The sequence below is a fragment of the Sorex araneus genome, chromosome 2 (genome assembly GCF_027595985.1).
Source record: "Sorex araneus isolate mSorAra2 chromosome 2, mSorAra2.pri, whole genome shotgun sequence".
Classification (NCBI taxonomy): Eukaryota; Metazoa; Chordata; class Mammalia; order Eulipotyphla; family Soricidae; genus Sorex; species Sorex araneus.
Genome location: NC_073303.1, coordinates 15,519,601 through 15,534,690, shown reverse-complemented (window position 1 = coordinate 15,534,690; position 15,090 = coordinate 15,519,601).

Here is a 15,090-nt window from a genome sequence, read left to right as displayed (position 1 = left end):
CCATCATCACATTTCCTACCACTTTCTTCATATCATCTAATTATTTTCCTGGTGGTGCAGTTCCATCAACTACAAGTTACCTTGCTCTACTGTTCTGTGTTTTTGTTCACTTCTAGCACCTTTTCCTTGCTTTGTTCTCAGAGTAAAACTGACCTTTAATAATAAGCCTAGGACTCTTTATTCCTCTTCAGATGTTTGAAACAATTCGAGAAGGATTGATGTTTATTTTGGGGAATAAACATCTCAAGAGGTGCTGAGGGGCCCGAAGGCCACTCCCAGTGATTCTGTCCACTGGGCGGAGGCTCAGAGGGCAGGCATGAGGACGAGGTGCTAGAAATTACCCTGCTCACCCTCATGGTGTTCCAGGGCCCCCCACAGCCACACCCAAAGTTCTCAGGGACTTCCAGGTTGTATCCAGTGGTGCTCTGGGGGTCGTGTGTTGCCGGGAATCCAGCTGGGATTGGCTGCCTGCAAAGCACGTGTCTGACATCGTTCCAGTTCTTGATGTTCCTCCTTCAATCTGTGCCTCATTCTTTTAGTGAAGCTATCTTCTCCTGGACTTTATTTGTTTGGAAATTATGGTTATTAACTCAATCCTTTTTTTAAAAAAAATTGTTTTATTAGTGAGTCACCGTGAGGTACAGTTACAAACTTATGAACTTTCATGTTTGCATTTCAGTCATACAGTGATCGTTTACATCCCTCCACCAGTGCCCATTCTCCTCCACCAATGTTCCCAGTATCCCTCCTGCCACCCCCACCCCCACCCCACCACCCCACCCTGCCTCTGTAGCAGGGCATTCCCTTTTGTTCTCTCTCCTTTAACTCAATCTTTTACTCCTATTGGTCTGTTCAGATATCCTGCTTCTTCATGATTCAGTTTTAGCAGACTATATGTTGCTGGGATTGTGATCTAATTTGTTATAATTATTCACAGGAGCCTCTAAGGTCCTTTGAATTTCTCTCTTTATTCTTTGGTTTGTTTGTTTTGGGGCTACACGCAGTGGTGCTTAGGGGTTACTCCTGGCTCTGCACTCAGGAATTCCTCCTGGTAGTACTCAGGGGACCACATGGAATGTTGAGGAGTGAAACTGGGTCGGCAGCATGTGAGGCAAATGCTCTACCTACTGTACTATCGCTCAGGCCCAAGATCCTTTGTGTGTCTATGGCTATAGTTGTAATGTCTTCTGTCTTATTTGTGTGTATGTTTGTGTGGGAGAAATCAAACCCAGAACCTCACATAGATATGGCATAAGTCATACCTGTGAACTGTAGGATAGCGTTGGTTTGCCCTTCCTCCCTGGCCACTAGGAGCTCGTGTTTGTTGATTGCCCCCCAACCTGTCAATTACCTTTGTCTTCTGATCAGACTCTGACTTGTAAATATTGTCTTTCTCTTCTCCTTAATGTCCTTTGCGTGGTTATTATTTCAGAGCAGTTGCTTTTCGTATGGGTACAGGAAGACAGTTAAAAAAACAAGCCTGTGGCTTGGGAGTTGACTGACTCCAGATAATATACCTCTTGGTCATCTGCTCTCTCCACTTAAGCCTCAGTTGCCCTTACTTCCTAGTTCCCCAACAGCAGAGTCTCAAAAAGGGACTAAATGGACCCAGGGCAAGCGGTGAGCTATGAGCTACCCTGGCATCAAAATGGGCCTGGCCAAAGTGCCCTAATACTTAACTATAAGTTAATATTATGGTCATAGACAGAGTCTGTCATGATCCAAAAGCAGTGACTAGATTTGGACCCTGCTGGGGTTAGGGAGTGATTGATCCATCCTGAGCACTGTAGTCTAAGTCTGTGGTGAGATGTGCCCAGGAGAGTCTATAAGCCTAAAAGTGTCTATTACCGTGTCCATACAGAATGGTAAGTATTAGGAAGGAGAATTAAAGACGCTAATTAAGTTGCAGGTCTAAGGAGAGGAGAAACACACCTTAAGGGCTATGTGGCCCTTCTGAGCTCCAGGTGGTCGGGAAGTCTGGAAAAACATTTTTGATCATGCTTCCCGTGGGGAGGCAGGGTTGGGGAGGTGTTGTTAGAGGATAAAAAAGGGCGGCTGTAGATAATGGACCAAACATGATGACCTCTCAGTGTCTGTGTTGCAAGCCATAATGCCCCAAAGTAGAGAGAGAGTATGGGGAATATTGTCTGCCATGGAGGCAGGGGGAGGGTGGGAAAGGGGGCGTATACCCGGGATATTGGTGGTGGGGCATGTGCATTGGTGGAGGGATGGGTGTTTGATCATTGTGTGATTGTAACCCAAACGTGAAAGCTTGTAACTATCTCACGGTGTTTCGATAAAATTAAAAAAAAAAAAATGAAAAGAGCGGCTGTGGGGAGGATGGGTTGGAGTAGGATTGATGGATGGATTGTTCGTTGAAGGAATTGTTGGTTGAAGGGATTGTTGGATGGATGGATGGATTGGTGGGTTGAAGGAGAGACGGTTACGGAGACAGCAGAGAGATAGAGAGAGAGACAGGGGGTTGGAAAGAACTGGGAGAGATGAGAGATTGAATAAATGGCAACTAATTAGCAACCAGCTTGGCCCTCGTTCTTCCTTAGTCCATCCAAGGCAACAGCCATCCGGGGTGGAGAAGCAGCTCGAGAGCACTGAATGCGGGCGGCGAGAGAGCTGCCCAGAGAGCCCAAGAACATCCTTTCATGTGTAATCCCTGTGTATGAGGGGTTTACACAGCCCTGCAGTTGGGGATTTACACAGCCCCTTGAGGGCATAGGAAGGATTTTTACAGTGAACCTCATCTACAACCCTCTTTTTTTTTTATAAATAAATAATCTTATTTTTCTGCCTCATGACCTAATTTTCAGTTTTGCTTTCGCCTTTGATCTATTGGCTATTTGCGTGAACAATGTTGTTTACTTTCTGCATATTTGTATGTTGTTCCTGTTTCCTTTTGATTTCTAATTTCATAGCACTATGGCTAAAATAGATGCTTGATATCATCACAGTCTTCTGAAATTTAAAAGGCTTGTTTTGTGTGCTAACTTGGTGGTTTCAACTGACAGTAGACAGAAAGTTTATAATTTAGAATGATGCAATTTGTGCTCTTGCTTCTCTTTTCTCAGCTTATAATCTTGGCTCCCGCTTTTTCACTGACACATACATACCCTGAAAGAGCCCATCTAACAAAATGTCAGGCCTTGCAGAAAGAGGCTTCTGTAAATCCTATAGGCCTCAGTGCCAAAGACTCTGTTTTCAATTGCTGTGACGGAGACAAACTTTATACAATGACTGGCTGTTTGTAAGCAGGTGTCTAAATGCCTCGTTGGGTTACCTGTCTGCCAAAATATCCAGACTGTGAAAATACAAAACCTATTTAAAAATAGGTTTAGGTTAGTGGGGGGAAAAAAGAGAGCTCAGTGGGCTGAGCACATGTTTTGCGTGCAGGAGGTCTGAGTTCTGTCACCACCACCTCATGGTCTTCTGAGCACTGTTGGCAGGGACCTCGAAACACAGAGCCAGAAATAAGCCGTGAACAACACTAGGTGCAGCCCCCAAACCACACACCACACACACACACACACACACACACACTTTCTCACACACAAATGATAAAGATCATCATCATCACATCATCATCATCATCATCATCATCATTCCGTTGATTGTCAGTTTTCTCGAGCGGTCTCAGTAACGTCTCCATTCATCCTAGCCCTGAGATTTTAGAAGCCTCTCTTTACTCGTCCTTCCCAACAGTGCCACATTGGAGGCTCTTTCAGGGTCAGGGGAATAAGATCTATCATTGTTACTGGTTTTGGCATATGAATATGCTACGGGAAGCTTGCCAGGCTCTCCTTGTGCGGGCAAGAAACTCTCGGTAGCTTGCCAGGTTCTCTGAGAGGGAGAACTAGGCTATAAGATGTTGCTTCCGGGAGCTTGGTTTTATAGTCTCTGGATGTTGGCCATTGATGGGATAAAGAAGATATTATTTAAATTTTTTTAATTGAATCACAGTGAGATACACAGTTACAACATTGTTCATGATTGGGTTTCAGTCACATAATGTTCCAACACCTGCCCCTTCACCAGTGTACATGTTCTGCCACCTATGTCCCCAGTTTCTCTCTCACCTACCCCCTCACCCCTCTGCCCTCACATGCCTCCACAGCACTTTCCTTCTCCCTCTCTCTCACTCTCCTTTTGGGCATGCAATATAGACAATGAAAGGTTATCATGGATATTTCTTTACCTACTTTCAATACTCAGTTCTTGTCCAGAACGATCATTTCTAACTGTTACTAAAGAAGATATACTTTAAAGGAAGGTAATCAATGACACCAGGACATAACTGAGGAATAGAAAATACTGAGATTTAGACACTTTCCTTATGTGCAGTTGGCTCTACTTCATCTCCAGTACCTCAAATATCCCCAGGCACCTTCAGCAATGATACTTGAGCACAGAACCAGGAGTAAGACCTTGATGTTGCCAGGTATAGCTCAAAGTCCCAACAGATAAAATAGAAACAAAATTTTAAGAATCCTGTCTCTTGATTCATGGTTTAATTCTATTCCCTGCTTCATGGTGTGGTGTTGTAGTTATTTCTGTCACGCCGAAGGAGGACAGGGAGTCATTAGTCATCTCTCCCCCAAAGTCCACCCAAACTCAATTGAGTAAAAATAGACCAGGAGAGTTATGTGTTACTATTCGGATGTGCGTATGACCACCAAGACTATAACAGATGAATGAAACTTGGGAGAAACATTTTGCTCATCAAACGGTTGTATTTTTGAGGAGCAGGTTGATTTGCTCATGATAGAAATCCTGCTGTTCCCTTGACATGCCAGAATGCGGATGTCAGATAACAGCAGGGATCTCTGATTTTATGGACACTCTCTTTTGAAATAGCAAAGCGAGAGTTTTGCAATTTTTAAAAACGCTTTGAAATTCTGTCAACCTAATTCATGCAGTACTGAAAAATTAGTTCTACTGTTATAATAATCACTCAGCTTTCCCCCACTGTCTTAAAATGTGAGTGCAATGGCCACATTGGGAAGGGGAATATTTTAATGGCTCTCTAATTTCTTAGCTAAATATAAATCAAAATAATATGGTTGCATGAAGTCTAGAAACAGCACTGGAGAGAAAGTTAGCATCCATGCTGCCCTCCCTTCCAATTTAGATGACAGTATTGGTGGCCTCCAGAAATTCATCTAAATCTAACAAATTCCTTCTAGAATTAATGTCCAAACATCTTTTAATCCATCTTCCTTTATGTGAGGGACTTATTATTATTATTTTTTTTTAATTTTATTTATTTTTAATTAGAGAATCACCGTGAGGGTACAGTTACAGATTTATACACTTTTGTGCTTATACTTCCCTCATACAAAGTTCGGGAACCCATCCCTTCACCAGTGCCCATTCTCCACCACCCGTAAACCCGGCGTCCCTCCCACCCTCCCCAATCCCATCTCCCCCCCACCCCACCCTGCCACTGTGGCAAGGCATTCCCTTCTGTTCTCTCTCTCTAATTAGCTGTTGTGGTTTGCAATAAAGGTGTTCAGTGGCCGCTGTGCTCAGTCTCTAGCCCTCATTCAGCCCGCAACTCCCTTCCCCCACATGGCCTTCGACTACAATGTAGTTGGTGATTGCTTCTCTGAGTTGACCTTTCCCCGGAACGTGAGGCCAGCCGCGAAGCCATGGAGTCAACCTCCTGGTACTTATTTCTACAGTTCTTGGGTGATAGTCTCCCACTCTGTTATTCTATATACCATAGATGAGTGCAATCTTTCTATGTCTGTCTCTCTCTTCCTGACTCATTTCACTCAGCATGAAACTTTTCATGCCCATCCACTTAACTACAAAATACTTGACCTCCTTTTTTCTAACAGCTGCATAGTATTCCATTGTATAGATGTACCAAAGTTTCCTCAACCAGTCATCCGTTCTGGGGCATTCGGGTTTTTTCCAGATTCTGGCTATTGTAAACAGTGCTGCGATAAACATACATGTGCAGATGTTGTTTCGATTGTACTTTTTTGCCTAGAGGGACTTATTATTTTATTCCTTGCTGTAATGTCTTTCTTCTTTAGGTCTACTTCTCTTGGATTATTTTCTTCCATGTATTAGCCTTCTCCTTTTACTATTATTTTGCTTGAGGTTAATTTAATTCAAAAGCATTTATCAAAGAACAGTATCTATAAGTACAGGTTACACAGATTTTTATGAGGTGATATGAAGGGATTTAAGATGTAATCTCTAGCCTGTCCTAAAACTTCAAACTGAGACAAGGTATAAGATCAAACTAAGACTTAAACTACAGAAAATAAAACATAGACATAATCTTTTCAAAGCAATTGATGAGACCCTACAAGTGGGGCATGGAGGCGGCACTGCAACCTCTTGAAGAGTTCCAAATTATATAGTTGCTCAGTTTGTTAGCTGAATGAAAGGCTGATGGGTGAATCCAGCCACGGCACTGTCATGGGTATCATATGCAGTTTGATTTTTGCACCCCAACTTATGCCTGCTGAGCAGCAGAGAGACAGGTGAAGATTTGACTAGCCCGTGAGCTCAATGGCCATGCCTGCCTGTGTTGTGCTCATTTTTATGTACTCAGGATCTGTGCAGTGATCTATTTGTGTTGGTAGACCAAAGCACAAACTTCTTTTGGTCTTTTGGAAATGATTCTTGGTAAGCAGACAGCTCATCTAGAAACCATCGAAGTGGCCATGCAGGTTTTCTCTGGTGTATGTGTGTGGAGATGGGGGTGTAGGATGGTGGGGGGGAAAGGTCGGGGGAGGTTTTCCAAGCAGTGCTCAGGGGCGTATCTGGTATACCCCGCCCTGCTGTGTGGGCCTGTGGTTTAGTTCTAGGGCTAGATCATGTGGTGTTACTAGGGCTTAGTCCTCCTGGGAGTCACCAGAACTAGCCTAGCAGTGCTTAGGGAGTACCGATGGTTCTAGGTGCCAAACTCGGGTCCTTGAACATGCCAAACACGTGCATTGACTCTCATGCTATCTCCGCTGCCCCGAACTTCCTTTTACCCCATTTCTACTCAAAGTCAACCTCCCTCTCTCCTCACCACTCATCGTCCTTAGGGGAACAGTTTTTTCTCAATGTGCCCAGAAACATGGTGCACCAGGACCAGGCAGATGTGGGGCAAAGGATGACAGGCGTGTGGAGAAACACCCTCCGGGAGCAGCTGATGGCTGCTCACGTTATTGCCAAATACACACATATTTCATAGAGGCTATCGACTTACAAGAAAGTCCAATCACATGCAGTTCAGCATTATTGGCCTATCACCCCTCCAACTCAGCTCCCAGTCAAGGCTAGATGCCGCAGTTAGGATGACTTGCTAAGCGTATGTGACAGCTTCTGTGTCTTGGGCTCATGTGACCAGGAGGTCGGGTGAGGCTCAAGGTCGAACACCCAGTGCTGGCTGACACCCCGTTCTTGCCAGCTTTGCCCAGACACTTCCTCTTTCGAGGCTTCACTTTTGGGCCGCTTTGCAAGGTTGGTCTTATCTGCTCCAGTGCCTGTCACCAGGCTCCGAATTAGGGATTCCTGCTTGTTCTTCTATTGGTTCTGCTTCCCAGGGTCTAGGGTGTCATTAAAATTAAAAAAAAAATGAATAGCTTACATTTAAGTGGTGCTGTCTCTGGAAAGGGATGAATAGTCTCCACTAATGAAGATTCAACTAGACCAGTTGTAGACGAATTTTGGTGGATGGGTGAGGAATATACCTCAATTATTCTTTTCTCTCTCCCGAAATCCCAGGTAAGAAATCATAAGCTAGTTTGCCGAGGAAATGTTTGAGCTGGGGCTGGTATGGAGATGGCTGGTATGGAGCTGGGGAGACAGACATCACATTGTTCTGGAAAGTCTATCCTTGCTCTGTTTTCTGTGCCACTCAACGGCATTTACAAAGCTCTTCTGTGAGAAGGTGCTTGTGTGGAGGATGACTCAGCCGGGGCTCTTGCTGTCTGCTGTGGCCTGTGTTGGGTATCCTGGCAACATCGCCAGTGGGGAAGGTGCCCCCGAGTCCCTGTGATTGGGCCCTTCTCTATGAGCAGCAAGAATGGGGGCAACCTCAGGTGGGAGATGAGAGTGATAACTGAAAAGACATTTCTTTCATTTCCACAGTGTTTGTAGATTCGGAGCAAAATTGCTCAAGGAGGCACCTTCAATCTGAAGTAATAACAGTTTGTTATCATGTTCAAACTGAGACACTGGATTATTAAACATGATGGGGACACAAAAGCATCCTAAATTATGGCATCCTTTTGATTCTTTGCAATGATCAGGGTGCAAAACATCACTCCTTCTTGGGGACCAGAGAAACAGTACAGTGGACAGGATGCTGGCCTTGCACGTGGCCAATCTGGGTACAATCCCCAGAATCCCATATGTTCCCTCCAGCCTTGCTAGGAGTGATTCCTAAATGAAGAGCCATGAGTAACCCCTAAGCACCATCAGGTGTGTCCCTCCACTCTCCCCCGCAAAAAAATAAAAAAAACCATCACTGCTTCAGGGGCTGAATGATGAAATAGCAGAAATAAAATGCATTCTTTTTTTTACAAGATCATTAGTTTACCTCAGGCATGTGAAAGTGTGATAGATACCTGCGGTGATCCCCAATCTTTGGTCTGGACCTGAGAATAAACTTATAATGGTTTTCCAATGGACAGTGATATAACTGGAGAATATCATTGCACAGAAAACGTCTTTAAAGTAGCTGCTTCTTTGATCCCTTATTATCAAAGCACTAAACTGCTCATAACTCAGACTCCTGGCTCTCTTAGCACACACATGCACATATGCACATATTTACTTACACATCTGTGTAGGCACTTTTGATTTGCATGCTCTCTGCAGATTTTCTGTGGCCATAGTTTTCAGATTCACCTTGCTATGTCAAAGTTAGAAATTTCAGGGAATAAGCAAAGGAAATAAACCTGTCCCTTGCTGGGTTCGTTAGAGGCTGGGCAAATTATCAAACAAGCATCAGCTGGAGATGAGAAGTAACAAGGAATTTATTAATAACATGAATAACTTCTATCATCGGTGGAGAGATGCAGTGAACTTGAGGAACTCACCCACATGTTTTCAGACATTGACTTAAAAAGAAGCACCTTAATTTAACATTAAAGGTCAGGTGTGGGAGGGGAAGGTCTCTGAGAGTTACCAAAGAAAGCGTGGTCAAATGAAAGCAGATGGGGTAAAGTTCCCATTCTTCCATTGACACAATTGCATCTTCCCTAGCATAGCAAGGGAGATACCCTCAAAGAAATTTACACGGAAGCATCTTTTGCCAAGTCAACCTCAATTCTTGCCCTCAGGGTCCCTGCTGTGAACTTAATCATTGGCCAAAGACCTATGTTAAGGAGGTGAATTTTGGATTCCCTACAAAACTAGTGGCCAACACCGAGTGCTTGTAAGGTATCTATTGCAATATTTTCCCTGTCTCATCTCAAAACTTCTTTCTCTTGTCAGGCAGCAAAGAGATGAGGATCCAGAATGTCAAAATCTCCCTGACACTACGCAGGGAGTAGGTGCTGAGAAGAACCCTGAGCCAGAGCCCCTGCACCTCTCCTCTAGGCTGGATGCAAGAGCCATGAGGAACACGATGAGCTTAGACTGTACCAACCTGCAACAAAGGTTGCTCAGTAGAAGGGGACGCCACGGCTTTTGTTCTGGGGTGGTGGGTTTTCTCTATCCTAGATGGGAAAGGGACTACTGCATCTTTTGTTCCTATTCTTTTCTTCCTTCCTTCCTCCTTCCTTCCTTCCTTCCTTCCTTCCTTCCTTCCTTCCTTCCTTCCTTCCTTCCTTCCTTCCTTCTTCCTTCCTTCCTTCCTTCCTTCCTTCCTTTCTTTCTTTCTTCTTTCCTCTTCCTTCTTCCTTCCTCCTTCCTTCCTTCCTTCCTTCCTTCCTTCCTTCCTTCCTTCCTTCTTTCCTTCCTTCCTTCCTCCCTCCTCCTCCTCCTCCTCCCTCCTCCTCCCTCCCTCCCTCCCTCCCTCCCTCTCTCTCTCTCTCTCTCTCTCTTCTTTCTTTCTTTCTTTCTTTCTTTCTTTCTTTCTTTCTTTCTTTCTTTCTTTCTTTCTTTCTTTCTTTCTTTCTTTCTTTCTTTCTTTCTTTTCTTTCTTTCTTTCTTTCTTTCTTCCTTCCTTTCTTTTTTTTTTGAGGGGGGGCATACCCAGTGGTGCTCAAAGCTTACTCTTTCCTTTGTACTCAGGAGGGATCATGTCTGGAGGGTGCAGGGGACCTAAGGGGTGCTGGGGATCAAACCAGGGCAGGCATATGCAAGACAAAATCCCACCCATTGTACTATCCCTCCAGTCTCTGTTGTGCTCTTTTTTTTTTCCTATTTGGGTCACACCTGGCAATGCACAGGGGTTACTCCTGGCTCATGCACTCAGGAATTAACTCCTGGCAGTGCTCGGGGGACCATATGGGATGCTGGGAATCGAACCCAGGTTGGTTGTGTGCAAGCCAAATGCCCTACCCGCTGTGCTATTGCTCCAGCCCCCTGTTTGTTTTTTTTAAAAAAATTAAATTTTTTTTATTTATTTTTTCTTTTTGGGTCACACCTGGAGATGCACAGGGGTTATTCCTGGCTCTGGCACTCAGGAATCACCCCAGCGGTGCTTAGGGGACCATATGGATGCTGGGAATCAAACCCGGGTCAGCCACATGCAAGGCAAACACCCTACCCGCTGTGCTATCACCCCAGCCCTGTTCTTTCTCTTTTTTTTAAATTAAATATTATTTTCATAAGGTTGTTCACATTAATTGATTACATTCAATATTTCAGCACCAATCCCACCACCATTACACCTTCCCACCACCATGATTTCAAATTTTCCCATCACCACGCAAGCCTGCCTGCCATAGGCAGATGCTAGATAATTTATTTTCTATTGCTTGCTATGAATATCATGAAATGTTGCATGGTCGCTTTTTGCGGCCACCTGCTCCTGGAATTCTAAAATTGTAAATAACTGGGGTTCGGAGACATCTCTGCAGCGAGCTGATCCCATTCCGAGATTCATTCTTGAGTGTCTGGATCAAGGTTGATAATGCACTTAAATGGCCCTAGGAGGCAGTTTGTGGGCGTGACTTGTTCTTATTCTGGGTTTTTTTTTTTTTTTTTGCATTTTGGGTCACTCCTGGCGATGCACAGGGGTCACTCCTGGCTCTGCACTCAGGAATTACCCCTTGGCGGTGCTCAGGGGACCATATGGGATTCTGGGAATCGAACCCGGGTCAGCCGGGTGCAAATGCCCTACCCTCTGTGCTATTGCTCCAGCCCGGTTATTCTTGAGGAATTCTTGTTTCCTTTTGGTCATCTCTGCCTGCCTATTTCCTGGAAAGAGATCTTTCCCAGAACACAAGGGAAATTTTCTCTTTTGTTCTTACTCAATCATTTATATACTTGCTAAAGAATTTTTTGAGTGCATTGTATGTTTGCATTTATTGAGAAATAATTGACTGAATAAAGCTCATGGATTTATGAGTTAAATATAATGAATTTTTTATAATTATATAATTATATGGCTACCACCCTAAATAAGAAGTGTGCCATCCCTAACACCACCCCCCAAACACAATTAAAAAAGAGTTTTCTTTGCATTCCTTTGGTAATTTGTATTCATTTGGGCAGGAGTGGAGTCACACCCAGAAGTGCTCAGGGCTTATTCCTAGCTCTGTGCTCAGGGATCACTTCTGATGGTGCTTATGGGACCATAAGTGGTTCCAGAAATGGAGCCAGGACCTGCTGCATGCAAGGCAAGTGCCTTAACCCCTGTAGTCTTTCTCCAACCCTGGCAATTTGTATTCTGAACAGCTTTCTGATTTATATCACAATATATTGGCTTTTCCTGCTTGTGGATTTCTTATAAGTGGAATCAATCACATTGTGTATTAGTGTCTGGCTTCTTTTATTTAACATAATATTTTGAGATTCACTCTTGCTATTTCATCTATCAGCAAATCATCTTTTTTATCACTTACATTCCATTGTGGAATTATATTACAATTTATTGAATCATTGTCTGTGATGGATATTTAAGCTGTTTTCGGTTTTGGTTACTTTGAGTAAAATGCTATAAACATTCTCATACTTGTCATTTTGCGGATATATATTTTCATTTCTTTTAGGTACCCGAGTGGACTCATTGGATCAAGTGAATTTAGTTTGATCAGAAGCTGTCAAATAGGTTCCAGAGTGGTGGTACCCTTTTATAATCCCATCAGTTAAAGAGAGCTTGCCTAGTAGTTGAGGCTTGTTTTTTGTTTTATCCTAGACTTTTAGTGGGTTATTTCATTGTGAGGTGATATTTCACTGTGGGTTTTGAAAGACTTGAATTAGGCATGTTTTGTTTTCAACTGGGAGCTCTCTGCTCAGATCTGAGTACCTCTTCTTTTTTTGCCTCGTGGTTTTCTGATAAGATTAGAAATTCTGAGAGAGACAGACTCTTGTCTCATAGACTTCCTTTGATTACTGGACTAGACCAAACAGAGGCTAAGAACACCGTGGGTGCTTTCGCTTCGTGTTGCCTGATTTCCTGCTACTAAAAAATATTTGTTGACGGTTTTATAAGAAGAACAGATGGGAGAAGACAGCCACCACCAAATGCTCTTCAAACCCTCGCAGCAGTACTGGTTCCCTTGGAGGCAGCTCTCAGATATCCTAGCAAAGACAAGCTCTTTCCTCCTCCCTCTCTTTCTGTCTCAGGCTCTCTCTTTCTGACAATTAAGTCATTAGGTTGGATTACGAGTCAGGCTTTCTCAGCAGTTGCTGGGTGTGGGTGGCATATCTGTTTGACGAGGTCTGTTCAGCAAGAAGAAATTCAAGAGAAGAGAGAGAGACCCCCAAGTCAGCTACCCTCGTGGGTCAACTGCCTTCTTCTCTCACAGCTGACCTTTCCCTGCCTTCTTCCTTCCATGCTAGATAGTGTCATGAAAATGGTTCTCACCATAATATATTTCCATTTAAAACAATAAGACATTCAAGTGAAGTTGTCCAAACTTTGAATAATTGTCTTACAAGAACTTGCAGAAAATGGGACACTCTCTCTAGCCTAACAGGTCTCTGAAGAGGATCATAAGTATAGATGATTTCTTTAGCTTTTGAAAAGTTGAAGAATCCTCAAAGCAATTATAAGTGTTTTCCGTGTGAAGTTGTGGGTGGCCTGACACTATGGGGACCATGGAATTTCAGGGTGTGGACTCAAATGAGATTTCACACAAGAATTAAGGCACTTAAATGCTCACCTTCCAAGTTTCACAGTTTGATATGTAGCCCCTAATCTAATGAGACAGGAAATGAGATAAACAACTGCCTTAGACGTGGAAGTAATAAAAAAATTGCCTCATTAAAAAAATGTATTCCCTTATATGTACACTGCAAAACTTAATAATTACAGTATCATGCTGTTTTCTTAGGCAAACATTTTAGTGCGCATACAAGGGCTTGTAACTTCAGTCCCTGATCTTTAACATATTGATATCATACCTTTACCATTTTTTGATCAGTCCCTTATTTGACAAGATCTTTCTTACATACTCCTTCACGGATCTGAGAAGCTTAATGTGCTATAGGGCACCTTAAAAGATGAAAGCACTGAGGTTCAACTCATTGGGATCCCCCCAAGAATTCAAGATGGAGGATGACCAAGTGACAGATGACTGACTACCTGTAAAAAACTAAGGCTCGCCAACAGGCGTGTGCACTCTCGGGCTCTCCAGGAGGCTCTGTCTGACTGCCTGCGTTCGGTGCTCTGGAACCGCTGTGTGTGCTGTCGGTCAAGGGCAGGCGATGGAAGGAAGAACGAGGACCAAGCTGGTTGCTGATTAGTTACCCTTTAGTCAATCTTCATCTTTCTCATCTCCCGCACTCCCAGCTCCATCCTCTCTCTGGATCTGCTGCAGCCTCCCTGGCTTCTCTGTCTCTCCTCCTACTTGTCTCTCCCACCTTGCCCTCTAGGCTACACCCAGCTAGGTTGCAAAATCATCATAAGAAAGCCCTTCCTGAGGGCAGGGCATTCCAAAGCCCTTCCTGACTCATAAGGTGTTTTTCTCCTTTCCTAAATCCAAACACTTATTAACATCCTAATACTAGTTATTTTGGATGGACATAGCAAGGGATACATTGAGGCTTGCAAGGCAGCTCTCCTGGCAACATCTTGCCACAGACTCAGACCACAGCACTCAGGCCAGATTAATCATTCCTCACCCTAGCAGGGTCCAAATCTAGTTATCATTGTTTGGATCATGACAACATTTGTCCATGATCAAGCTCTTAACTTATAGTTAAGCATTAGGCACTTTGGCCAGGCCCATCTCAATGCCAGGGTAGCACACAACTCACCGCTTGCCCTGGGTCTGTCTTGTCCCTCGTCAACAACCTGATTTTGGGGGTGCTAGGAAGTAAGGGCAGCTGAGGCTTAGGTCCAGAGAACAGATGCCTAGGAGGAAAATATCATGTAGAGTCAAATGACTCCCAGGTTACAAAAGCATAGTATTTGCTAAGTCTTCTTGTGTCCATACAAAAAGGACATGGCTCTGAATAAACTATGCAAAGGACTCAAGGAGAAGAGAAAAACAACACTTACAAGTCAACAGAACACTAAGAAAGAAGCTACAAATAAACAAAAAGGAGTGGGAGCACTGTAATGGGAGTAACCTAATAAACCTAAACTACCTGAGGCTATGTTACCCTACAACTATCCACTTTATTATATGGTCAATATGGGGTCAGAGACATAGTTCAGCAGGCATGGTGCTCCATGATGCTGGTTCAATCCCTGGCACTGCATATGTTCCTCTGAGCTCCAGCAGGAGCGATCCCTGGCCTTGAACACTGCCAGGTGTGGCCCCCATATAAAATAAAACATTATATGTTCAATGTAATACAGTTGCATAGTAAAAATCATACTCATGGATGCCATCACAGCTTATAATTGCTTTGGTGACTCCAAGAAGTGATCAAATATGGTTAAAATCTGGGTGGCAGTTTGATTCTGGGAAAGTCACTCCTTCTCTGAAATCTGAATATGCCCTCTCTTGATAATTTGTCATGACTAAATTTACATGAACTAAAAATTTCTGTAGAACAGTACTA